General features: G+C 39.4%; 1 protein-coding gene across 1 annotated transcript in view; it reads right to left on the bottom strand.

Moving 5' to 3' along the window:
* Window positions 1-12,102: 12,102 nt before the first annotated feature.
* LOC118808589 (endonuclease V-like) overlaps window positions 12,103-25,799 on the bottom strand; it is a 67,281-nt gene continuing 53,584 nt past the window's right edge. The window contains exon 9 of the mRNA XM_036571372.1: window positions 12,103-12,358. The gene's annotated coding sequence lies outside the window, so the exon portion shown is untranslated. The remainder of the gene's footprint in view (window positions 12,359-25,799) is intronic.

Below are 25,799 nucleotides of genomic sequence, written 5' to 3'. Positions count from 1 at the left end.
ATATGTATTGACTAATAGTATACTTTTTTAAATGTGACACTATTTACTGATTCATAGCCATTGGGATAAACAACTTTTTAGCGGTAACACTTCATTTTCAGTGGTCTTTCATAGATGATTATTGAACTCTTAACAAAGTATCAGTAACATGTCAATAACATATTACCAAAGTAACAGTAGTGCAACATTTGAACACACTGAAGTAAATATCTTGTAGATGTTCTGTTGATACGTTACTTACATTAAGTAGATGTGTTGTTACATGAAGTAGACTTTATATGTTATTTCAATTAAGCATAACCAAACCTTAACCAACCTTACCCAAAACCTAACCCTGATCCTGGCCCTAATCCTAACCCTGATCCTGGCCCTAATCCTAACCCTAACCTTAGCCTCAACCCAAAACTTAATCCTAACCCTCACCCTGGCCCTAATCCCATTAACCCTAACCTTAACCTCAACCCAAAACCTAATCCTAACCCTCACCTTTACCCTAATCCTGATCTCTACCTTAACCTCAAACCAAAGCCTAACTTTAACCCTCACCCTGGCCCTAATCCCATTAACCCTAACCTTAACCTCAACCCAAAACCTAATCCTAACCCTCACCTTTACCCTAGTCCTGATCTCTACCTTAACCTCAACCCAAAGCCTAACTTTAACCCTCACCCTGGCCCTAATCCCATTAACCCTAACCTTAACCTCAACCCAAAACCTAATCCTAACCCTCACCTTTACCCTAGTCCTGATCTCTACCTTAACCTCAACCCAAAGCCTAACTTTAACCCTCACCCTGGCCCTAATCCCACTAACCCTAACCTTAACCTCAACCCAAAACCTAATCCTAACCCTCACCCTGGCCCTAATCCTAACCGTAATCTTAATCTCAACCCAAAACCTAATCTTAACCCTCACCTTGGCCATAATCCTAATCCTAACCTTGACCAAAGTGTAATTCAGTGAAGCTCAAGGTACAGATTGGTGTCAGCAGTGTGTCTACAACAGATGGTCAAGGATGTTGAGATGGTCTGTGTTAAACCTGTTACTCGTTCAGTTCCTCTCAGGTTAAACATCTACAGATATAAACTTGGAAACCAAATAAAGTGACAATTTGAATTCAGCAAATTATAAACAAACTTTATTTACACAGTTAATTAAAACTCTTTTGTTATTGATGTTACTGAGAGTCTGTTGAGTGTTTATTTCATCTAAAAAGAACCACCCAACATAAAGTCACCATTTTAGCCAGTGGAACTTTCTAGCGAGAGTCTGATGGGAGTAAGAACAGTAAAGGGTTTGTGTAGGATCCTGTATTACAACATTAGCTTTTTATGATATGGGTAATTTAAAACGCTCCCCTGCTGTGTGAATAGCTGTATTCCTACTTGTCTGAACTGATCTGGGTACAGGGCAGCTCTGAGTCCCATGATACTGACACACGTGCCTGGTTACGGTAAAAACTGATCCCGAGTCAGCTATTTTCCCGGCACTGCCATCCCCGGTGAATCATTGATGAGCCCCCCCCACCCCCTACTGATGATCCAATGAAAGATGCATGAATGAGGGAGATGCTCAGCCAGGATCGGAAGAGCGGAGGACAGGATGGAGTGATGGAAAGGAAGAAAGTAGGGGATGTACAGAGGAAGAACAACCACAAGGCGCCAGGACATGAACGAGGAGGGAGTGGGGGGAGGGGATGTACATTCACAGCCAGGACGGAGATGCCAAAGAGGTGGAGATGTGAAAAGCAAATATTATGTTAGAAATGTAAGTTTTTTTAAATTAATGATTACTATTTTTAAGAAATTATTGGTGATTATGGTGGGAACAGTATCCCATCAACCGTCAAAGTCATGCAAAAACTGCCTGTTAAAATTTCATAATAAACGGACCAATAGAAATAGCCCAAAATTACTTTATACATATTATACATAGAGACTAGAGAAGCAGGTCTAGGATCAGTGTTTGCCTTTCATTTCCCACCAAACATAATTATAAGGATCAGCGTTTACCTTTGCACATTCTAATGAGTATAATTACACCGAGTTCAATGCATTCACACCTCATGCATATGGAGATGGTAGCTGCAGGTCCCCAGAGGCAGTAAGTGTCCTCTGTTAACCCCTACTGTAATCAAGCAGCTACTCACAGCACACATTTACAGCAGTAAGGTTAAATTCCCAAGGTCTGATATGTGATAATAGTGCTGGCCTGAGCTCAGTCTGAGCTGGAAGTGAGTTACACTGCCTGTCAAAAGTTCATTTTCTTTTGAAAACTTCAGAGAAATGACTAATCTGATTTCCACGGTTACCTTCCTGCAGTGGTGAAGGTATCTTAAAGCAGCTCTGTACTGATGCTTTGCGCATATTTATGTGCAATAATGTTCATCAAAGTATCTTCCTTGGTATTAAGAGCAGGTTTTGGCTGAATAATGATTCGACAGCATTCTTTTCCAAACTATAGCTGAAAGCATATTTTCAAACTTTCGGCCTAAATGTGGTTTAAACACCTGAAAAGAGTGTTGGAGCTAAGAGGCCAAACACTGAAAGTCAATAGTCACCAAAATCTTTTCTGTAAATACATCCTCAAAACTCTCAAACTACATCCAGGTCTTTACTGACTTAAATGGCCAGGTCCCACCAGCAGGCCCAAGGGTGTTTATACACTTTTATACCCTAAGAATAGCTTCTCCAGTTTGCATTGAAGTCCTTGTAGTTGCAGAATAATAAGCCTTAGTTCAGAATTTTAAGGGGTTCAGGTCGGCACAGACTTAATCATGTTGTTTAAGTCAGAGCACAACTCACAGTGTGACCTTAATGGACACCTGGATGCGGTTTGAGTGGGTTGAGAGAAGTTTTTGGGGATGTATTTAGTGAAATGATTTGGGTGACTATTGACTTCTATTGTTTGTTAAGGGTGTTAGCCTTGCAGCTCCAGTGCTAAACAAAGTTTGGACACCTAGCATGTCTTGGCTGATTGATTACATGTAAAATTATTCAATGAATTAATTCAGCATTTTGAAAAGGTTGGGATGCCCAGACTTTTGACAGGCATTAAACCTTTCAGACAAAGAAACTTCAGCTTCTTAAGAAAACAGTACACGTTCACAACCCCCGCTAACTGTACAGGACACTACAGGACCTCCAGCTGTTGAGAGCTGCACTGCATTTGCCCCTGATCTGCAACGGCTAATGAGGGTGAGAGGAGTGAGTGAGTGAGAGAAAGAGAGCAAAATCGGCACAGAGGGCTGGAGTGATAAAGATTGAGGAGTTAATAGGGAAGGAAAGGGAGAGATAGAAAGCAGGAGAAAGAGAAAGGGAGTGTTATAGATAGTGAGAAAGAGGAGGAAATAACAATGGTGGGCAGAGAATGAAAAAAAGAAAGTGAGAGATAGAGAGAGTGAAAGAGGGAGGGAGGAGAGGCAGAAATAGCGATAGAGAGAAAGATGAGGCAATAAAGGCAATAAAGAGGGGAGGAGAGAGAGAGATAGAGAAAGATAGAGAGTGATAGAAACAAAGAGATAGAGAAAGATAGAGAGAGATATACAGAAAGATATGGGCAATAACTAGGGGTAGTGTGTGAGAGAGAGAGAGAGAGAGAGAGGAAAGAAGAGAGAGAGAGAGAGAGAGAGAGAGAGAAAGAGAGAGAGACCTGACAGTATAGCTTCATATAAAAAATCTGCAGCAGCCATCAGGCACATTCCTGTTTAGCTTTCATCCCGCATCTCTCTCTCTCTCATTGTTAATGCTCTCTGTACGGTGCACGCCCAGGTGACGGCAGCATGAATAATTGAGCGTGTTGGAGGATTTCGCTGTGTTCTTTTTTTTTTCTCACCTGCTTGTGGATGCCTGACAGAACGTGTGAGCATCCGTGGGATACCCTCACCACCGAGGATTCCCCAGGGGAGAAAAAAATGAAACAAAAATAAACAAACACGCAAACATCTCCAGAGGAGCACACACAGGAAAGTGACATGCTAAATGTTCTAGGTCAGGCAAATCCCACAATGCCCTGCTGTAATCACTGTTTGACCTGTGATCTGATTATAGTGCCACTCTAACTGGGAGGGGAGATTACACCCTGCAGGGTCTGTGTGGGTTTATTAAGGCTACACATTCCTCTTTCTTCAGTATTGACCTTTATTGTTATTCAGGCCACTTTATCAGAAACCCCTCCCTTCTAGCTCTGCCTTGCTGAGATACAAAAGCTCATCTATTGATATACAGTTTATGTGAGCCTTCCTCTAGCCCTTCATAATTGGTCAGTTTTTGACCGCAGAGCCACCCTTGGCTGGAAATTTTTGAAGGGTAGGCACTCCCAACCCTCAGCTTACTGGCCTTCAAGTTGTTTTGGAAAAAAATTCTGTTGTAGAAAGCACTATAAATCTGAGCTGTACTGAACTTTGAGCACTCAGTAATGGTGAGTTTAACAGCTCAAACATTCTTTCTTTTTGGTGATGTCATTGGAATGATACATAAGAAAGAGTGCTAATTGCTTTATTATCATGTCATAATGGCACTAATGTAACAAAGAATTCAGATTGCTTCATTATGATGTCACAATGGTTTGAATTCTGATTGTTCCATTATGATGTCATAATGGCACCAATGTAACAAAGAATTCTGATTGCTCTATTATGATGTCATAATGGCATTAATGTAACAAAGAGTCCTGATTGTTTCATTATGATATCATAATGGCTCCAATGTAATAAAGAGTCCTGATTGTTTTATTATGATGTCATAATGGCACTAATGTAACAAAAAGTTCAGATTTCTCTATTGTGATGTCATAATGCCACTAATGTAACCAAGAGTTCTAATTCTTTTATTATGATGTCATAATGACACTAATGTAACAAGGAGTTCTGATGGTTTTACAATAATGTCATAATGGCAACATTGTAACAATAGTTCTGACTCTTATTATGAAGTCATAATGGTAACACTGGAACAACTTATTGTTTTATTATGGTATAATAACAAAATTCTAAGGATTGCTGTTTACATTCTAGGACTAAACATTCCTGAAAGTCTACTTCCATGGAGGTCCTGTGGGTGTTTCACAGCTCTGACAGCTGAAAAACGAGCCTCTGCCTCTTTGGATTAGGCCAGACTAGAGTGGAATACTGCAGTTTTTCACCTTGGCTGCAAAGCTCCTGCTGTTAAAGGTTGTGGCAGCAGTGATTTGGATGTTTTGGATGGTTTGAAAGGCTCTAGCAGTGATTTCCTTCCCTAAAGAGGGGATAGAAGCTCACATGTGAAATGTCACTGTAAGTTTTGAAGTATGACACCTTCAAGCGTTGCCTTGGGCTTTTCCTTTACAGATAATGCCACATCGGAGTAGGCGTTATTACATTCTCTCTCTCTCTCTCTCTCTCTCTCTCTCTCTCTCTCTCTCTCTCTCTCTCTCGTGCTTTCAGATATGCTCTATCACATGCACACACTTTCTCAGTGACTGTAAAAAGAGAAATAAGTTGAAATCTCTGGAGAATCATTTCATACACTGCTCTGTCTAATTCTATCAGCAGCAGGAACTACAAGTCCCAGAATCCTCTGGGATGCCTTTAGTGTCACTACTCTAACACAGTGAAACCCTAAAGGAGCCATCTAAACCTGAACTGCTCTATATAGCAAACAGTTTGAATGCTACACTCACTGTGTGTTTTTGGAAGATGTTACTTTCATACTTTCAGAAATTTAAGTTTAAATTTATTTTTTTTAGCTACATTTTTTGTGCTCTTGTGATTGGAATATTTTATATGGAAGAGTTCTGACTGATGATTATTTTATTATGATGTTATAAGTGCACAAACGTAATCATGAGTTTTGATTGTTTGATTATGATGTCATTATGGCACCAATGTAACCAAGAGCTCTGATTGTTTTATTAAAACATCATAATGGCAACAATAAGTAAGAGTTCTGATTGATTTATTGTGATGTCAAAATGGCACCAATGTAATTTAAAGGTCTGGCCATTTTATTGTGATGTCATATTGCCACCAATGTTACCAAGAGTTCTGATTTCTTGATTATGATGTCATGATGGCACGGATGCAACCAAGAGTTTTTAATGGTTTCATTATATTGTTGTAGTGGCACCAATAAGTAAGAGTTCTGATTGTTTCATTGTGATGTCACAATGGCACCAATGTAAGTAAGAGTCCTGATTGTTTCATTATGATGTCATAATGGCACTATTGTAAAAAAAGAGTTCTGTTTTAGGATGTGTGTCACTGATCATCCAAAAACTTGTTTTTTCTCATGAACGGAGTAGAATAGCACAGCTCAATTACATGTACAAGGTTTTATGAAACTGAGTCCATAAATGTATTAATTCTGATCACTTCTCATGTCAGGATTTCTCAGGATGTAGAGAAATTGAGCTGTTCCCACATCAGTGGGCGTTGACCAGCTCTGTTCACACAAACTCACCCTGGACAGGTGAGGCACATCAGCACTGGCCCAGAAAGGCTTAAAGCGTGTGCGTGTGTGCTACCTCAAACCAGGGGTTCCTCAGGGAGGCACCAGCAGACTCCTGTACCCGTTCCTTAATTGGCCCAAATCTGCCATTCTATTCGCCTACCTCTCTCTCCCTCTCTCTCTCTCTCCCCCCCTCTCTCTCTGTTGCTCCTTGTGTTCCTTATTAGTTAAAAGTGTGACAGCGACAAATTACGGAGCCTTTTTCTTTCTCATTCCTCCATCCTCCCTCCACCTACAAACAGAGCCTGCGGCTTTCCAACATAATTAGTCCAAAAGGAAAGTGTGCTAATGGAACACACACACATTTCGCAAGGCCTTTTACATGCCTACCATCAGAGAGGCCATTACACAAATCCCAATTCCAAAAAAAGTGGGGACAGTATGTGAAATGGAAACAATGTGCACAATATGACAGTGAAGGCCCTGTATGATACTGAAGATGTGTGTAACATAAGAACAGCAAAAAATACGCTTTTAAAACTGGATCAAATGGTGTCTTTAGTCCCCAAATGATTATTAACTGTTGCTAACAGTAAATAGGATGCAACTCAGCAGCAAATATGCAACTGCCCCAAGTCCATAATAAAATAAGTTCAAGTGTTGTGTTTCTGTTCTGTTTTCAATTTAATACAGAGTAAACATAATTTACCAATCACTGCTTTCTGGTTGTATTAGCATTTCACATACTGTCTCAACTTTTTTGGAGCTGAGATTTGAAGTGTGGACTTTAGAACATTTATAAATACACAAATAATCAGTAGCGAGACAATTCAACAGATATTTAAAGGAAATCATGTTAGTGCTGCCTGATATTTTTACTGTTTATCGTTTACAAACTTTGTACATCTTCTTACATCTACTTTTTTCAGTGGCATGTTATGACAAAGTGTTCAGACCACAAATGACTAAATAACAGGGCTGAAATGTAGAGTTTTGTGGGTAACAGGTACATATATGTATATCACAAACATACTGTACTTTTAACGTAAGTCAATGGAACTAGACATCTTTCCAAGTGGCACAATGTAGAAAACAACAGGCATTTTCAAATTGTGTCAAAAACTGAAAAACAACAAAAATCGAGATACAAAGTTTTGTTCTATATATATATATATATATATATATATATATATATATATATATATATATATGTACAGGGTTGAATGATGAAGATACATTGAGAATACTGACTACTGACTTGTCTGATGCTCATTCTGCAGAAAAGACCAAGATGACTGACTTGCATATGTCACAATAAATGGAATGTTCCGTAGTTTTACAAGGGGGATAGTTTTGGGTAACAGGGTTGTGCATAAAATAGATCTTAAAATGACATTTTTGTTAAATTAAATACCTTCATACAGAAAAATAATTCTTTTAACATTACATTACTTGGAAATGAATCAAATGACATTGTAGTTGTGGTGTTACTGCAAGTTTTGAATTAATATGTTTCATAGAGACGATCAATGTCAATGAGGTGGGGCAACAACAGTCACTTCATTGCTTTTGAGATTTAATGAGACATAAACTGAACTCTATTCAAGGAAAGTACCAGCACCTCTATTAATACAAACACACAGCACACCAGCATGCAGACACCTACAGAGCCGAAACTTCTTCTAGAACTTCTTAAATCTTCTGCGAGGTGAGAGCTCGTGGTGTGTACAGCTTGCCTCACACCTACACACCCCCCACACGTTACCCGATGCAGGTATGTGTCCAGCGTTCATGTTTAACTCTCTTCTCGTGGGCAATCAGCCCGGTACAGCAAGCTGGCAAACACAGTCAGAGACTGAGGTATTAGAGAAGAAAGATAAACAGCATGAAACAGCGCACAGACAACTCCAAGAAGCTGGAGTGAATTTAAAGGAGGAAAATAAAACTGTTCTTGCAGCGGCAAAAACAGAAAAGAGAAGTTAATATAAAGAAGTTAATAAAGAACAAAAAAGAGTAAGAGAGGAAAACTAATGCAATCGTCTCCAAGCGGTTCAGATACAAAATCAGAGATGAAAGAGAGAGCTGGAGAAAAAAAAACGAGAGGACATAAAACGTGATGTGAAGACAAAGACAGTAAAGAAACAAATTCAGATCATATCTGTAACACTCTGTCTTGCTCTGTCCTTTTCTTTCTCTGTCTCAGCCTTTGTTTTCTTGTTTCATGTGCTTTTGTTGTTGTTCTGGCCTTTGGCTCCTCCCTTGTCCTGCCTTCTTGTCATCTGTCTCACCTGTCTCTTCTCTGTAGATGCGCACTCTCATTAATTCCAGGTGTTTCTGGTTTTCTCTATGTTTATTTATACCCCTGGTTGTGTGTTATGTGTTTGCTTGGTGTTCTCAGGCTCTGTTCTTGTTTTCTTTTGTTTGTTTTGTAGTCCTCTTCATGTTCTTTAGTCTCGTTTCCATTCTGGTGTAGTCTTTTGTTAATGAGTGTTCTTATTGTTTTGTTACTTTGTGGATAGAAACAAGGACTTGTGCTTGCCTCCTGCCCCTTCTTCTCTCCCAATGTTACAATATCCTCTGATTAGCTAACGCTTTTCACTGCTTGATTACTAATGAACTGATTTTGATTGGACTAACTGATAGAGATAGTACAATACTATGTTTTCTTTTTCCTGATACTGATCTTGAAACCTTGTTGTGATGATAGTTTTATAAGAATAGAAGCATTTTGGTTATGCAATCTCAACAGGCTTTACAGGAATATAAGGAAAAACGTAGGACGATAAAAACATTACACATTAAATTAAAATAACAGCACAATTGCAAACAGCAGAAATGAGCCTCAGTACTTTTAGGGTTATCATCTATCAAGCTAACATTCCTACTAACCTCTCTGAAGTGCTATTCCAGAGTTTAGGAGCTACATAAGAAAATGACCTTCCACCAGCTGAGTTGTAAGAGAGACTGCAGTAAGTCTCCCTCAGCCGAGCAAAGTGATATTTAGTTCTCTGAAAATATGAACTTTTACAATGTGGTACTTTATTGTTTTAGTTTCGTAGCATTTATAGGGGATCACTTTTTATTTATGCAGCATAATAATAATAATAATAATAATAATAATAATTTATTTATATAGCACTTTTCATGCCGGTGGCAGCTCAAAGTGCTTTACAGACAGGTGATAAAACATAGTTATACAAGAAATCATTAGTACTGATTTCGAATCAGAGGAAAATGAAAAAGATCGAATTAGAAGATAAATACCATGAGACATAGAGTTTTAATTAAATGCTAACTTAAAGAGATACGTTTGTAGATGCTTCTTAAAAGTGAGCACTGAGCCTGACTGTCTAATAAAAGGTGGAATTGAGTTCCACAGTTTAGAAGTATAATAGCTGAAAGAGGCCTCTCCATGTTTTGTGTATTTTACAGAGGGTATCTGTAGAAGGCCACTATCTGCAGATCTTAGATTACGTGCCGGAACATAAACAGACAGACACTCTGTGATGTAAGCAGTGTTTTAAGGTCATTTTGAGCTTTAAAAACTAGTAACAGAACCTTAAAATCCATCCTGAATAATATAGGTAGCCAGTGCAGCTCTTTTAAAACAGGAGTGATATGATCTCTCTGTTTTGTTTTTGTTAGGATGCGCGCTGCTGCATTTTGTACAAGTTGTAAGGGATGTGTAGTTTTCTTAGGAAGTCCAGTAAGAAGAGCATTACAGTAGTCAAGTCTGCTTGTAACAAATGCATGAACAAGTTTCTCTGCGTTGCGATATTTCTCAAATGATAAAAAGCTACTTTAGTGACTGTGTTTACATGTGGGGTAAAACAGAGCTCAGAGTCTAAAATCACACCCAGGTTTCGTACTTCAGGTTTGGTAGATGAAACTAAAGTTTCTCATAAATCATTTTTCTCTGAGTTTCTGTACCAATGATCATTATTTCCGTTTTTTCATGATTTAATTGCAGAAAATTTTGCGACATCCACTGAGAAATATCTGACACACAGCTGGTTAGTCTGTCTACAGAGTCTTAATCTTCAGAAGGAACAGAATTGTATAGCTGGGTGTCGTCAGCACAGCTATGAAAATGTATGCTATGCTTCCTAATGACATCACCTAGAGGTAGCATGTACAAAGAGAAAAGCAAAGATCCTAAGACTGAACCTTGAGGGACTCCACAAGAAATAGCAAATCTTTTTGATGAATGATTTCCAAGTGAAACCATGAACGGCCTTTTACCTAAATATGATTTAAACCATTCTAAAACTGTGCCTGAGAGGCCGATCCCAGCATTCAAGATGCTGGATTAAAATCCTGTGCTCAACAGTATCAAAAGCTGCACTAAGACCTAATAAAACCAAAATAGAAGGATTTTGTGCATCAGTGCTGAGCCTGAGGTCATTCACAACGTGAATCAATGCTGTCTCTATACTATGGTTAGAACAAAAACCTGACTGAAACTTCTCATATAAATTGTCTGATATTAGATAATAATGATTAAGAAGGCATGCCAATGGTTGTGTGGCTTCATGCCGCTGTCATCTGTGTACCGCTATGATGTGCGGAAGGCCTTTTTTTTAACGCAAACATGTGAATACAGCGTAACTGTGTCTGGGTTGAAGTAACCACAGTGAAAGCAAGAGGTGAAGAATTCAAAACAGAATCCAAAAGAAAGATCAAATCAGACTCAATTTTTAAATCAAAGACTCAAATCAGACTCACTTTTCAAATCAAAGACTCAAATTAAACTATAATTAGTCACTTTTCAAATCAAAGACTTAAATCTGACTCAATTTTCAAATCAAAGACTCAAATTCGACTTTTTTAAATAAATGACTAAAATCAGACACCACTTTTCAAACAAAACACTCTTAGACTCACTTTTCATGTCAAAGACTCAAATTAGTCATGTTTCATATGAAAGACTCAAATCAGATTCACTTTTCATATCAAAGATTCAAATTAGACTCACCTTTCAAATAAAAGATTCAAATTAGACTGACTTTTCATATAAAAGACTAGATAAAGAGTGACTTTTCAAATCAAAGACTCAAATCAGAATAACTTCACAGACTTGAATTAGATTCACTATTCATATCAAAGATTCAATTTAGACTCACTGTTCAAATCAAAGACTCAAATCAGACTCATTTTCCAATTCATGGACTCAAATCAGATTCACTTTTCAAATCAAAAACTGAAATTAGACTCACTTTTTATATCAATGATTCAAATCAGACTCATTTTTCAAATAATGGACTCAAACAAGATTTACTTTTCAAATTAGACTTACCTTGAAATAAAAGATGCAAATTGTACTTTTTTAAACTAAAGAGCCAAATTAGATTCATTCTCCAAATCAAAGATCCAATCAGGCTTAATTTTGAATTTTGAAAGACTTAAAGAAGGTCTGCTTTGCATGTTACAGAGATTATGTAACGGTGACGGAGATGAGAGCAGGCCCATGCTGAGAACTGAAATCTGCTATGCACCCACTCCCACCCTCCCAACACACACACACACACACACACACACACACACACACACACACACACACACACACACAGCAATAATCACTGGCCATTTGTCCTGCTCCACATGATATACAGTACTTATGCTGAATTTATTTTTAAAAATAATAATAAAGAATGCATCACAGGGTTTTTAGAAAATCTCAACTGCATTGTTTAATTGTAAAAAAGTGGGTTTATAAACATGCACATGAATTATTGGTATCATAAAAATGTTTTCACGCTCAAACACACCCACATACACACCTCCGGTAATAACTCTGTTGTGTTTACAGATACAGAGCAATGCACAAACACATCCAAAACTCTCTCTCTGCCTCTCACAACACACACCAGCATGGTCAGGGTTCTTCTGGACATCATCTTACTCCGGTATCAACTCCAGCAGATCTTCTACAGCTGGAGAAACAGAAGGAGGGAAACAAAGACAGGGATGAAGGTTTAACATGAGCCAAATTCCACAAAATAACAAGAAGCTTGCAGTAGATATTACATAGTGGATCTTACAAAATCGAATGTGTGCCAGTCTGGCCTGTTGACATTCAGTAAAGTTGTTTTGTATAGAACTGCATGGTCCTTTGTACATAAAGAATGAGTTCAATTAAGAAAGGCCAAGAAAAGCCCAAAGTCAGGACTATCTAACAAGAATATCCCTGACCTCTTCTCCTATTGGACCAACATCACTATTGGATTAAAAGGTAATTCTAATGATTTTTTTTAAATTTCTGCTTAATTAAACAGTTCACATGCAAACAAAATCGTTCAGACTGGTTTGGTGTGAAACGCTCTGCTCTAAAGAAACTTACCGAGTCAGAATTGTTCACAGTGGCGGTGATAGGAACCAGATGTCCATCCCTAAAAGCTCCCTCACAGAAAGTCATTACATGAAGTGGTTATAAATGCACTGCCTGATGTCTGAGACACTGTTTATGATAGTTTTGAGAAATGTACTTCAAAGATTTTCACTGGAATTTTCAAAAATCCATTCATGGTGGAGGGATACATGCAGGGTGTTATGAGGCAAAACAGTCCCCAAAGAAAATGTGTTTCCACTATTTTACCATCATCAACATTCCATATAAAACCCAGAAGACATGTGTAGGTTCACTGGTGGTTTTGGATAGTAAATAAAACGTCTATATTTGTGTTGTAGTCATGGCGACCCCTGGTTCCTATCACCACCACTGTAAAGAAATCTGAACCATTTCAGACCAAACCACTCTGAATGACTGAATTGTGCAGACATGATTTCCACCTTAAATGATATAGCTGATCTACAGTGTACAGGCCCTGAGCCTGAAGACAAATATATCCACACATCTGCTCCTGCATCATCCTCTGTGCTGCAGGTGTGTGTGGAGGTGAGCTGATGAGGCAGACTCATCTCAGAGTTATTAAACTGCAGTCTGAAAGCCAGGTCAGTTCATTACGCACCGACATTTAACTGGGTCAGAACAAAATCACAGTGGACCCAGGGGTAAAGGAGCGGTTATGGGTGAAGAGGGTGGGTGAAGAAGAGAGAAAAAGACACCCAGAACGGTGAAATAGTCTTATATTTAAAACTATCATCAGGACAGCGAGCATTCATGTGTTCAAAAACAACCTAGAACCATTACAAGTAAACAAACCAACAATAAACAAACGGTTAGCTTAACCATCTCCAGATCTCTCCTGGAGGAAGTCCAGTGTTCACAGTTACCATCCAACACCTACATACTTACAAAAGGTGGTTCTTCAAGTTTTTTGAGTAAAGAAAATGGTTCTATATAGAACAACGAGCACTCAGAGAACCCTTTGTATGTGGTGAAATGGCTCTTCAGACTGACAGAGAGTGTGTTTTTATATGGTCCTACATAGAACCTTTTTGAAAAGGGTTCTATATAGCACCAAAAAGGGTTCTGCTATTGTTACAGGATTGACATTGTCACAATAGAAGAACACCTTTTGGTGCTATATAGAACCCTTTCCAAACAGGTGCTATGTAGAACCACACACAACACATTCTCAGTCAATCTGAAGAACGCTTTCCACAATGGAAAGAACCCGTTAATCATGCAAAGAGCTCTTTGAGTGTTCATGGTTCTATATAGAACTCTTTTCAAAAAGGTGCTATATAGAACCACACACAACACATTCTCAATCAACATGAAGAACACTTTCATGATGGCAAGAACCCTTTAATTATGCAAAGGGTTCTTTGAGTGTTCATGGTTCTATATAGAAACTTTTTCAAAAAGGTGCTATATAGAACCACACACAACACATTCTCAATCAATCTGAAGAGCACTTTCATGATGCGAAGAACCCTTTAATCATGCAAAGGGTTCTTTGAGTATTCATGGTCCTATACAGAACCATTTTCCCTACTAAAGAACCCTTGAAGAACCATCTTTTTAAGAGCATAGTTTAACGAATCAATTTTAATAACCTTTGTTAAATAAATCAGGTGCTGCTGATGGAACTGAACAAACCCATATGACAGCTGGAGAGCAGCGAGACGTCAGGAACCAAACCTGTGTTCTCCTAACTGTGTTCCTCTAACCTGAATATTCATAACTTTTCTGACAAACAACACATTTTTATGAACTCTTACTGCATTTCAGGTATATTTGTATCCATTCTGATCTAATAGTGTTTATTTAATGGCAAAAACACACTTTACTGCCCAGATAACCAGTTTTAAACTATTTATCTATTTAATATTTAACTAATAAACTAGTTTTAACAGCTGCCTACACTTACACACAGTACTGTATCTATTTTTCTGTTTGTTTTTATTTCATGAACGCTACTAGCATTTCTGGTATTGCCAATGAAGCCACAGACTGAAATTGAGAGACAGAAAAGGGAAGAGGGAGAGAGGGAGAGAGGAAGAGAGGGAGAGAGGGAGTTAGGGAGAGAAAGCAGTTTTCTTTGTTGCTCTATATATTTTATCATTGCCCTGCTTTGACAATATAAATGCAAATTTGTCATGTCAATAAAGCAACTATGGAATTGAGAGAGAGAGGAGGAATAAAAAGGAGAGATAGAGAAGGAAGAGAGGGAGAGAGAAACAGAAAGAGTAAGAGACAGTGAGGGAGACATAAGGAAGAGAATGAAGAGAGAGAGAGAAAGAGCAAGAGAGGAAGAGAGAGGGGAGAGAAAAGAAAGGTGAAAGAGATAGTGAAAGAGGAGAGAGAGCAAGATAAAAAGAAAGAAGAGAGAGAGATAGAGACAGTGAGAGAGGGAGAGAATGTAAGCAAGAGAAAGAGGGAGGGGAAGAGAGGTAAATAGAAGAGAGCAAGAGATAAAGAGAGAGAAGAGAGAGAGAAGCAGAGAAAGAGCAAGTGAAAGGAGAAAGTAGAAGAGGAGAGAGAGAGACAGAGAGAAGAAAGAGGTGAAACAGATAGTGAAAGAGGAGGCAGAGCAAGATAAAGAGAAAGAAGAGAGCGAAAGACAGTAAGTGAGAGAGGGAGAGAGGGAGCAAAAGAAAGAGGGAGGGGAAGAGAGGTAAATAGAAGAGAGAGCAAGAGATAAAGAGAAAGAACAAGCAGAAGATAAAGAGAAATAAGAGAAAGAGAGAAGCAGAGAGAGAGAGCAAGTGAAAGGAGAAAGTAGGAGAGAGAGAAAAAGAGAGAGACAGAAAGAGCAAGAGAGGAAGAGAAAGGAGAAAAAAGGTGAAAGAAAGGCGAAAGATAGTGTAAGAGGAGAGAGAGAGCAAGGTAAAGAGAAAGAAAAGAGAGAGAGAGACAGAAAAAGTGAGAGAGAGGACAGAAAGACAGACAGAGAGAGAGAGAGCAAGCAAGAGAAAGAGAAAAGGGAAGAGAGAGGTAAATACAAAGAAAAGAGAGCGAGAGATAAAGAGAAAGAGCAGAGAGAGAGAGACAGAGCACAAGATAAAGAGAAACATAAGACAGAGAGAGGAGAGAAAACAAGAGAAAGGGAGAAAGGAAAAGAGGAGAAAGAGAAAGAGTAAGAGAAAGAGAAAGACAGAGAGAGAGAGAGAGAGAGAGAGAGAGAGAGAGAGAGAGAGAGATAGAGAGAGAGAGAGTCCATTAGTACTCCGGTTCTCCGGACGCTGTACAGTCTAATGCTCCAACACTGATTAGATTTCAGCCATTAGCAGCTTCACAAGAGTATATTAGACCGTTAGAGGGGAGGATGTGGGAGTGGACGCTGCTGAATGTTCAGCCAGGAGTGCGTTGATGAGCAAGAATAGCTGATTGTTCCAGATTTGGGAGAGGTAATGACTCCTGAATGGTGATTCCAAACTTCTGAACAGTGATAAACTTTATTAATGCGTTATAGATGAAGACTTTTAAATTCAGTGGATTTAGTGCTGCTTTTTCACTGCAGGACTGAGTGGACAGTTTCCAGTGGAAGGTCTTACTGGCAGCTTCTATTCATTTACACATTCACTCACAGAGCACTAAGTCGGCCTCCCAGATGACACTTTCTGACTGTAAGTCGGTGCTTTTAGCCTCTGATGCATCTTAATGGTGATCTATAGCCTCAATCTCATGCCCTACCACCCTCTCCCTTCTTTCTTTCTTCTCTCCTCTGCTTAAAGGAATAGCCTGCGCTGAACACAGTGCTGCGTTGAATTCACTTCATTTGAAAGTGTGCATTTTTGTCACGTAGATAAAATACATTTGTATGCAAAAATTTCAACACACCTGGCTTTGCTGATTTTCTAATTGACACTTTCTGTACAGGGAACACGCTTAAATATGGCTTTTGTCTACGAACGAATTGGAAAAAAAATAAAATATAAAATATGAAATGTGCCATAACTATTGAACAGGTCACATGTTATGTTTTATTTTAGCCCCAAGAGGCTAAATTCTATGTAGCCCTGCTGGTGACATCCCTATATAAATAAAAATAATGCATGGCCACAGCATATTAATGCGTGGGAACAAGATCTTTATCCGTGGCCACAACTAAGTAAAGCATAGGAACGAGATATAAGCCATGGCCACGACATTGTGAGTCGTAGGAGTGAGATAATTAAACTGTAGGCACAACATAGTGAGGCGTAGGAACGAGATAATTAAGGCTGTGGCCATGACTTAGTAAGGTGCGGGAACAAGATAATTAAGCCATGGCCACAACTTAGTAAGGTGTAGGAACGAGATAATTAAATCGTGGCCACAACTTAGCAAGGCGTAGGAACGAGATAATTAAGCCATGGCCATGACTTAGTAAGGCGTAGGAACAAGATAATAAAATCGTGGCCATGACTTAGTAAGGTGTAGGAATGAGATAATTAAATCATTGCCACAACTTAGTAAGGTATAGGAATGAAATAATTAAATCGTGACCACAACTTAGTAAGGCATGGGAATGAGATTAAGCTGTAGCCACAACTTATTAAGGCGCAGGAACGACACTATTAAGCCGTGGCCATGACTTTGTAAGTAATGGGAATGACATAATTAAGCTGTGGCCACGACTTAGTAAGGCGTAGCAACGAGATAATTAAACCATGGCCATGACTTAGTATGCCCTGGGGATGAGATCATGCCTTATTAAGCTGTGGTCAAGGCTTAATTATCTTGCGGACACGCCTTAGTAAGTTGTGTCCACGCATTAGGATCTCATTCCCATGCCTTACTTAGTCGAAAATGAAAATGTGTGGCCATGCCATATTAAAGTGTAGCAACGGTGGAGCTTCATGTGTCTTGGAGGAACCATGCGCAGATCTTCACCCTCCTAGCTTGTGGGTAGGAACTGGACACTACTCTGCTAGGAAAACCAGCACAGATCAGCATGGCTGGTCAGAAGCAAAACTAACATATGTTGTGTTTTGGATGCTGGGTGACCAGCCAAACCAGCACCAGCCCAACATAAACAAGCTTGGATTTTAGCTTAGTTTTTTCAGCAGGGTACAAAATTGGGAAATGTTACTTAAAATGAATTACTTAAACCAAGCGAACATTTTTAGAAATAAGCTAGAAAATCTTATAATAAGAGCACAACCATCTCAAAATGGGAAATATAAGATCGACTAGATTTAAGACCACGTGACAAGGTGTTATTTTTTGCAGAGTAATTATAATTGTTTCTTATGATCTTTTTCAGCAGGGAAATTAAAATGTTTTTCCAATGAAAGAACCTTTCTGTCAACTGTATTTCTAAGAGTGTACATGCTCTCCCCTCTTCCTCCTCATGGACTCAAGTAATGGGCCTTGCTCTCTTCAGCACTTTTGGCTAATATGTTTCCCCATGACTCCGAATCAAATCTAAATAGGCTCCTCTGGTTCTACTGCAAATTCAGGTTGTTGTGCTTGCACTTGTCTAATGACTCTCTGTGGGTTCATTTTCATGCTCCATGTGTGTTACTGTAACACATTTATCTGCCTATATTTGCACACACATTCACTTCTCATCCCAACACCGTCGCTTGTGTGAGTTGCTATGATTTTGTAGGTCAATGAAGCTCGAATTTAATGCTAAAGCAAAAGAATCACATTTACAGTTTCCTTCTTACCCCAAATGTAGCCGAACATTCAAGACGTATTTGGGTCTGAGGTTTGTTTCTTTAGTTTTGTACCGGAGCTACGAAGCTAATGAAGATAATAAGTAATGCAAGCTTACATTCCAACTATTAGCATTGTGCCAACTGCATAAATATAACACTTTGGCCTCAAACAGTATGGAGGTGTTCAGTATCTCTGATAAACTTGATTACATGGTTTCTGACACTTTATGACTCACTGTTATCTATAAACATGGACTAAAGTACATTAGCATAGCTAAAAACACTGGCAGCCATCTTAAAGGCTCCATATTTATAGATAACCCCTGCTGGAAAGCCCATAGAAACCAGGCTAAGGCTAATGAAGCTAACAAGTGGGAATTTACCAACAGAAGTAAACTCATATGTTGTCAGAAATCATATTAGCAATATGTGGTTTAAGGTAAGTGTGGAGATTTGTGGAATGCTAATTGGTGTACATAAGCCTCCACTATTTGTTAGCTATGCTAGCCTCTTAGCTCCAGTGCAAAACCAAAGAAGAAAACTTCAGAAACTGAACCTGACCTGGGTGGTCAACTACATGTAGGGTGGGGTGGGGAGGTTAACCTACTTTTGATTTTTCACCAAACAGTTCACTTAATCTTATTCACATCAACAAGGAAATAATGTTAACATGCAATTTCAGCCTAGACAAACACTGCCCTCATGCAAACCCGAGCATCTTTTTGCGTTTCTGGAAGAACACAGCCAAGATATGGATGTCAAGTGTTTCTCGAACATTTTGAAGCTGAAAAATGTTGAGTTCTGTGCAGAGTGGCAGAAATCCAGCTGACCGGTGCGAGTGTGGACGTGTAGAGACGATCGTATCGATCAGTGCAGGAAAAGAGCAGTGAATTCCCCTGCAGTCTGGAAGACCTTTACACTGTACAGCCTGCCACTGAGTGATGAACTATCACACATTAATGCCGCACACTGAGGTGCTTTTCCTTGCTTTCTTCGCCCACACCTTTTTAAAAATCTATATTTGCTTTAAATCATGTATATCATGGAAAATCACATTTTAATGTACTATGAAATCATTGTTCAAGCTTCAAAATGTTTCTGTAAACATTAATACAGTCCATACATGGAAATCAAGCTGCAAAAAAAGCCAGTTTTGAATTCGGCATTGTTGTGATGTCACAACTATGTCAGTTTAGCCCCGCCCAATCACGCTGAAGTTGTAAGGAAGCTTTCAGCCCCCAGTGCTTTTAGAATGAGGTGCAGAACAAGGCGGCCAATCAGAACAGAGCTCATTTGCATATATCAGTCTTTAAGGGATAAGTGAGGTTGGAATATGGTTGTGTAAAATAAATTATGCCTGCTTTTGGTACTTATATAAGTAGACCTCAGGGAGAAAAATGAATAAAACACATTTTTTTACTTTGTCATGGTTGTGATGTCATAACCATGAACACATATACACATGAGGCGCCTCTTCAGCCTATAGTAGCTTAGCCCCATCCATTCCAATGACTTTATAAAGAATGTTTAAGCCTGGATTGAACGAGGCGTAATACAGGGCAGCCAATCCGAATAGAGCTCATTTGCACCCATCTTAAAGGCACAGTAACAAAAACAACCTGTTAAGCTAAGAGATAAAGGTAGGTTGGAAAATGGCCATGTAAAAATTATTCATGACTTATGACTTGTTTATAGAAAAATAAAATAGTCATTTTGAATTCGTCATGGTTGTGATGTCACAGCCACGAGCACATTCACAGATTAACTGCCCATTTGGCCTACCTCAGTTTAGCCCCGCTATAAGCTATAAGGAACGTTTCAGTCTGCACTGCTTTTTGAATGAGGCACAATACAGGGCAGCAAATCAGAACATAGTTCATTTGTATATACCTCTTTTAAAGGCACAGTGATGAAGAACAGCCTGTTTAATTCTAAGGGGCAATAAGAGATCAGAATACAGCAATGTAAACATTAATTATTTTTGGTACATGAGGAAAACAATAAATTACAAGTAAAAAAATGTATGGTACAGGCCCTTTAAATGTAGACCTTTGGGCAGCACCATCCATAAAGACACAGAGAAGCGGGCAAATACACCCACACACACAAATCACGCCCATAAACACACATTCACCCACTCGCTTCCACACACATACACCATTTACACACATATACACTCCCACTCTCTCTGCTGTAGTCAGCATTTTCCTGCTCCGAGCTACTTGAAGATGCAGGTGGGGTTACTACCCCACCTCCCCCTTCCCCCCACCCCAGCACATATGCTTGCATATCCATGACATGTTAGATGTCTCACACCGGAGAAACCTCCATAAACATTCACCATATTTCTCACTTTCAGTGCAGACGGCGCCCACTGCCCAGCGCCTCAGCATCAATAACTAACACTGTACATACATACTAATATGCATACAGACAGGCGTACATACAAACACACTGCACAAGGCTGGGGACTGCTAGCTTTTCAAATGCTACCTCTATGAAGCTGGTGTAAAAGCACACAGCCTTGCAGTGTCGACAGACAAACACTGACAGTAGAATGGGCTAAATGGCAGTAGAATGGGGGAGTGGTATAAAGCACAGGACTCTGAAGCATCTGTCAGTCTAATGGACGAGTCTGGGTTCGGCAAATGCCAGGAGACTGTTACCTGCCTGACTGCATTGTGCCAACTGTAAAGTTTGGTGGAGGAGGGATAATGCTATAGGGTTGTTTTTCAGGGGTTTGTCTAGGCCCCTTAGTTGCAATGAAGGGAAATCTTAATGCTTCAGCAAACCCTGATATTTTGGACAATTCTATGCTTCCAACTTTGTGAAAGAAAATAACTGGCCCTCACAGAGCCCTGACCTCAACTCCAACATCTTTGGAATGAACTAGAACAGAGATTGCAAGCCAGACCCTCACGTCCAACATCACTGTCTGACCTCACCTGATGAATGGGCAAAAATTCGCACAGACACACTCCAAAATCTTCCCAGAAGAGTGGAAGCTGTTACAGCTGCTGGGGGACCAACTCCTATTAATGCCTATGGATTTAGAATGGAAAGTCATAAATGCTCCTGTAGGTGTAGTGTGTAGGTGTCCTAATACTTTTGTCCATATAGCGTACATGTACTTTATTAATGTACTTAGGCACTTTTTTCAACATATCACTAAAGTACTTCAGTTTTTTGAGATTTTCACTTCATCACACCTCTCAGTGAACATGGAAAGAAACTCAAGTGCAAATGATCAAACAGCTTCAGTGCGTGAAATCAAGTGCCAGCCCACCACAATCTCATTTGCATATCATTTACATGAAGCACTTGCTAATTCATGCATGTCTTTTGGTAGGGAGCCAATGAAACGACAGCACTCTGTGGCTCGTGAGCAAATGGCTGAGTTTATAGGCAGAGTTTGAGGTGGCGCAGTAAGTGGACTGCTCCCCCTACTGACCAGACTTTATAAGGTTAAAAGGAGAACAACTGGAAAGACTAAAATGTGAAATAAACAAAATGATGTGATTGTGCAATGTGATTATTTATCAAAATAACATATTTAAACACTGTATTATTGCAGTGAATGAGACGTTTCTGCCCTAGCTCCGGTTTGTATTGTTTATTTTGTGGGCGGAGTCAGTAGAATAAAACAAAAGCACAGTGTAATATGTCTTTAAATGGAACATGAAACAGTTGCAAACAGTGTTTGTTTATATGAATGTGCATATAAAATAAGTACATTCACTTTTGTACTGGATTGATGATAAGAATTATTGCTATTTTCTGTTATTACTTTTATTATTGGTATTATAGATGATATTGATGAGTTGAAGTTGTTAAAATACTGCACTAAATTTATATTCAGTCCTACCAGCTATGAGTTTGATCATACAGATATCATGCTCATGTTATGATCAGGTTTGACTATATGCAACAAATTGAACATGGGTCACTTTCATATGTGGTGCTGAAATCCAATCAACATCTGATACACGGTGATCAGAATTAATGCTTTTTACATCAATCCAGCTCAATCTTTATCATAATTTTGTGTGCAGGAACAGACCCTTTATGGCAATTCTGACTGTGTAGTTTTCTCTATAATGAAGCATTTCACATTAGACCACTCTGAATGGCTTTGTTTACATCTTAATTATGCTGAAATGGTGATTAACTGAAAAGTAACAATGAGATTCACACGTTAGTGTCCTCCAATCTCACAGACAGTATGAGAATAATGACAGTGATGAAGATGATGACAATCATGAATATTTGCTCCTAAAAGTGTGAAATACAGTTTGTTTTTGCTGCTCTGTTTATGCCACTCTGCTTTGATCTCTGTCGGGGATCCACTGTCATTCTCCCTCAAAAGAGACCGACTCATATTCATGAACCCAGGAATGAACACGGTAACACACAGAGAAAGTGTAAACGCAGAGCTGTTGGTGGTCTGGCCCAGCTGCCCCAAACGCCGGCCGCAGGGAGTCGCAGCGCAGTCTGTTCTTTTCTCTCTAAAACAGCTCTCACTCCGGAAAAAATCTCTTCTCCGCTGTCGCCGCAGGCCGAGAAAAATGTGTTTCTGTGTTTTGTGGTTGGTGATCAATCGGGGGACATTTATTCTGGAGCTGAAGCTCATGACAAACCAGAAAAACAGCTATATATATATCTCTGTTATCAGAAGAAAACCTTGCATATCCAAAATGGAACGTTACAGGAGAAGGAAAAAAACATACTTTACTTTTTATGTAAATCAATGGAACCAGACATTCTTCCAGGTCATTTTGGGTCATTTCTTTCAGTCTACTCATCATGAAATTTACATACAATGTAAAGAGCAACAGGCATTTTCAAATTATGTCAAAAACTAAAAAATGTCAAAAATGGAGATATGAGGTTTCCTTCCGACAACATATATATATATACATATATAAATAAAAAGAATGGTTCAACTGCTCTAGATTTGGAACTGATGGCTAGGGATGAGTGACATGGAAAAATATCATATTGTGGCACTTTTTTCACGATTCACGATATTTATCATCATATTTTAACACATCGACACTAGCAGTGTAACATTTAAAACTACCACCAAAAACTTTAGGCAGAATTATTTTTATTAATTTCACAAACTGTCCACTGTTCTTCAAGCGTTCTTTAGTTAAAAATAATGCTTCTATAGAGAACCATGAATGTTAATTTGCATGCTTAAATGGCTCTTTGCATCTTAAAACAGTACTCCAGTTTGACAGAGAATGTGTTGTATATGGTTCTTCATAGAACCTTTTGGAAAATGGTTCTATATAGCACTAAAAAGGGTTCTGCTACTGTTACAATGTCAAGCTTGTATACAAAACAGGAACGCTTCTTGGTGCATTAGAGGAGGAGAAAGTAAATAAATTCAGTCAGAAAAGCGAGATCCAAAGATCCAAGAAGATTCAAGAAGTAATGAAATAGTAGCTGCTAGTATAAGGCATTACTTTCTAGTCACAATATAAGTAACTACTAGTTTTCTATGACCATATATGACCATGTATGACAAAAACATCTGCATTTGTAGAAAATACAACCCACTAGAAACTTGCTTGTCCTGCTGTAATTTTATTGACATCCGGACATGTAGTTTTATCTTTAAGGAGACATGCACGAATGTTATTACAGACGCCTCCCTGATAAACTAATTCAATCTGAATTATGTGTCATGAAGTCCAATGGCATTAGAAACCAGGAGAATGTTAGGCTCCATATAGCCACTACATACTACAGGCTAGTGCAGATGACCAGAAGCATTCAAAGACCTAACTGGAAAGAGTCTTAGAGTGAATCCCTGTTTCAGGGACATTAGACTGCAGTCTACTTTTGTGTGTCCTAAAGGCCTAAATTCTACATTTTTCTTGTAATTTATTTGCACATTGAGGTCCAGTTTTAACCTTTGTATTTTTACTTGACTGTTTTCCAACCTCTGTTTATGTGTTCTGTTACTGTGCCTTTAAGAACGGTGTATGTAAATAACTCCTGCTCTGATTGGCTGTCTTGTATTTTGTCTTGTTCTAAAAGCATTCTGGGCTGAGGTGTAACTGATTGGACTAGTATCCTTAGCGAAATTGGAATAAATAAACTTCTGCTCTCATGTGTGGATCTTTCTCGTGAGCTAATTGCTTTCTGAGAGCCAGGAACAGCACAACATTTGGTCATTTTCCCACATCTTCCACTCCAGTAACTACAGACTGTCTGTAGGAACAGCACTCCACATCACTTCAACAGGAATGGGCAGGGCTAAACTGCTGTAAGCTGAATGGACAGGGCTAAACTGCTGTAAGGTGAATGGTCAGGACTAAACTGCTCTAGGCTGAATGGGTTGGGCTAAACTGCTGTAGGCTGACTGGGTTGGGCTAAACTGCTGTAGGCTAAATGGGTGGAGTTAAACTGCTATAAGCTGAATGGGTTGGGCTAAACTGCTTTTTCCTAAATGGGTGGAGCAAAACTGCTACAGTCTGTATGGGAGGGGCTATGCTGTTGGAGGCTGAATGGGTGGGGCGAAACTGCTGTAGGCTGAATAGGTTGGGGTAAACTGCTGTAGACTGAATGGGCGGAGCTAAACTGCTACAGTCTATATAGGAAGGGCTACACTGCTGTAGGGTGAATGGGTGAGGCTAAACTGCTATAGGCTGAAAGGGTGGGGCTAAACTGCTGTAGGCTGAAAGGGTGGGGCTAAACTGCTGTAGGCTGAAAGGGTGGGGCTAAACTGCTGTAGGCTGAATGGGTGAGGCTAAACTGCTGTAGGCTGAATGGGTTGGGCTAAACTGCTGGAGACTGAATGGGTGGGGCTAAACTGCTGCAGGATGGGTGGGGCTAAACTGCTGTAGGCTGAATGGATTGGGCTAAACTGCTGTAGGGTGAATGGGTGGAGCTAAACTGCTGTAGGGTGAATGGGTGGAGCTAAACTGCTACAGTCTATATAGGAGGGGCTAAACTGCTGTAGGCTGAATGCGTGGGGCTAAAGTGAATGATAGATTTTGGAACAAACAGGGATGTTTTCAAAATTATACTTGATAGAAGCTTTACATCCTCCAGGACCTGAGTGAGACCACTTTGCCCAACTAGACCAGGGTTCATCTGGTACCAGTGATGGCATTGGTGTCTGGGATGCCCATCTAAAGCACACAAAGCTCCAGCATGAAACGAAGACAGAAAGTGTCAGCGGAGCACAGTCTCAGAGCGAGGAGGTGCAGCTGGAGGTTTTAATAAGAGATCATTCTCTGTGCTATCCCTGCCCCGAGGCCCATCCGAGAGTGACGGCTTCCCTCTGAGCTTAACGCTGTATCCGTCCCTAATTACCATTCATTAACTCGCCTCACAGCTACACTCAGCCGGCCCGTGCGCTTT

The sequence above is a fragment of the Colossoma macropomum genome, unplaced genomic scaffold, assembly GCF_904425465.1.
Source record: "Colossoma macropomum unplaced genomic scaffold, Colossoma_macropomum, whole genome shotgun sequence".
Taxonomy (NCBI): Eukaryota; Metazoa; Chordata; class Actinopteri; order Characiformes; family Serrasalmidae; genus Colossoma; species Colossoma macropomum.
Note: the sequence above shows the minus strand (reverse complement) of the source record. Positions and strands in the feature narration are given on the sequence as shown.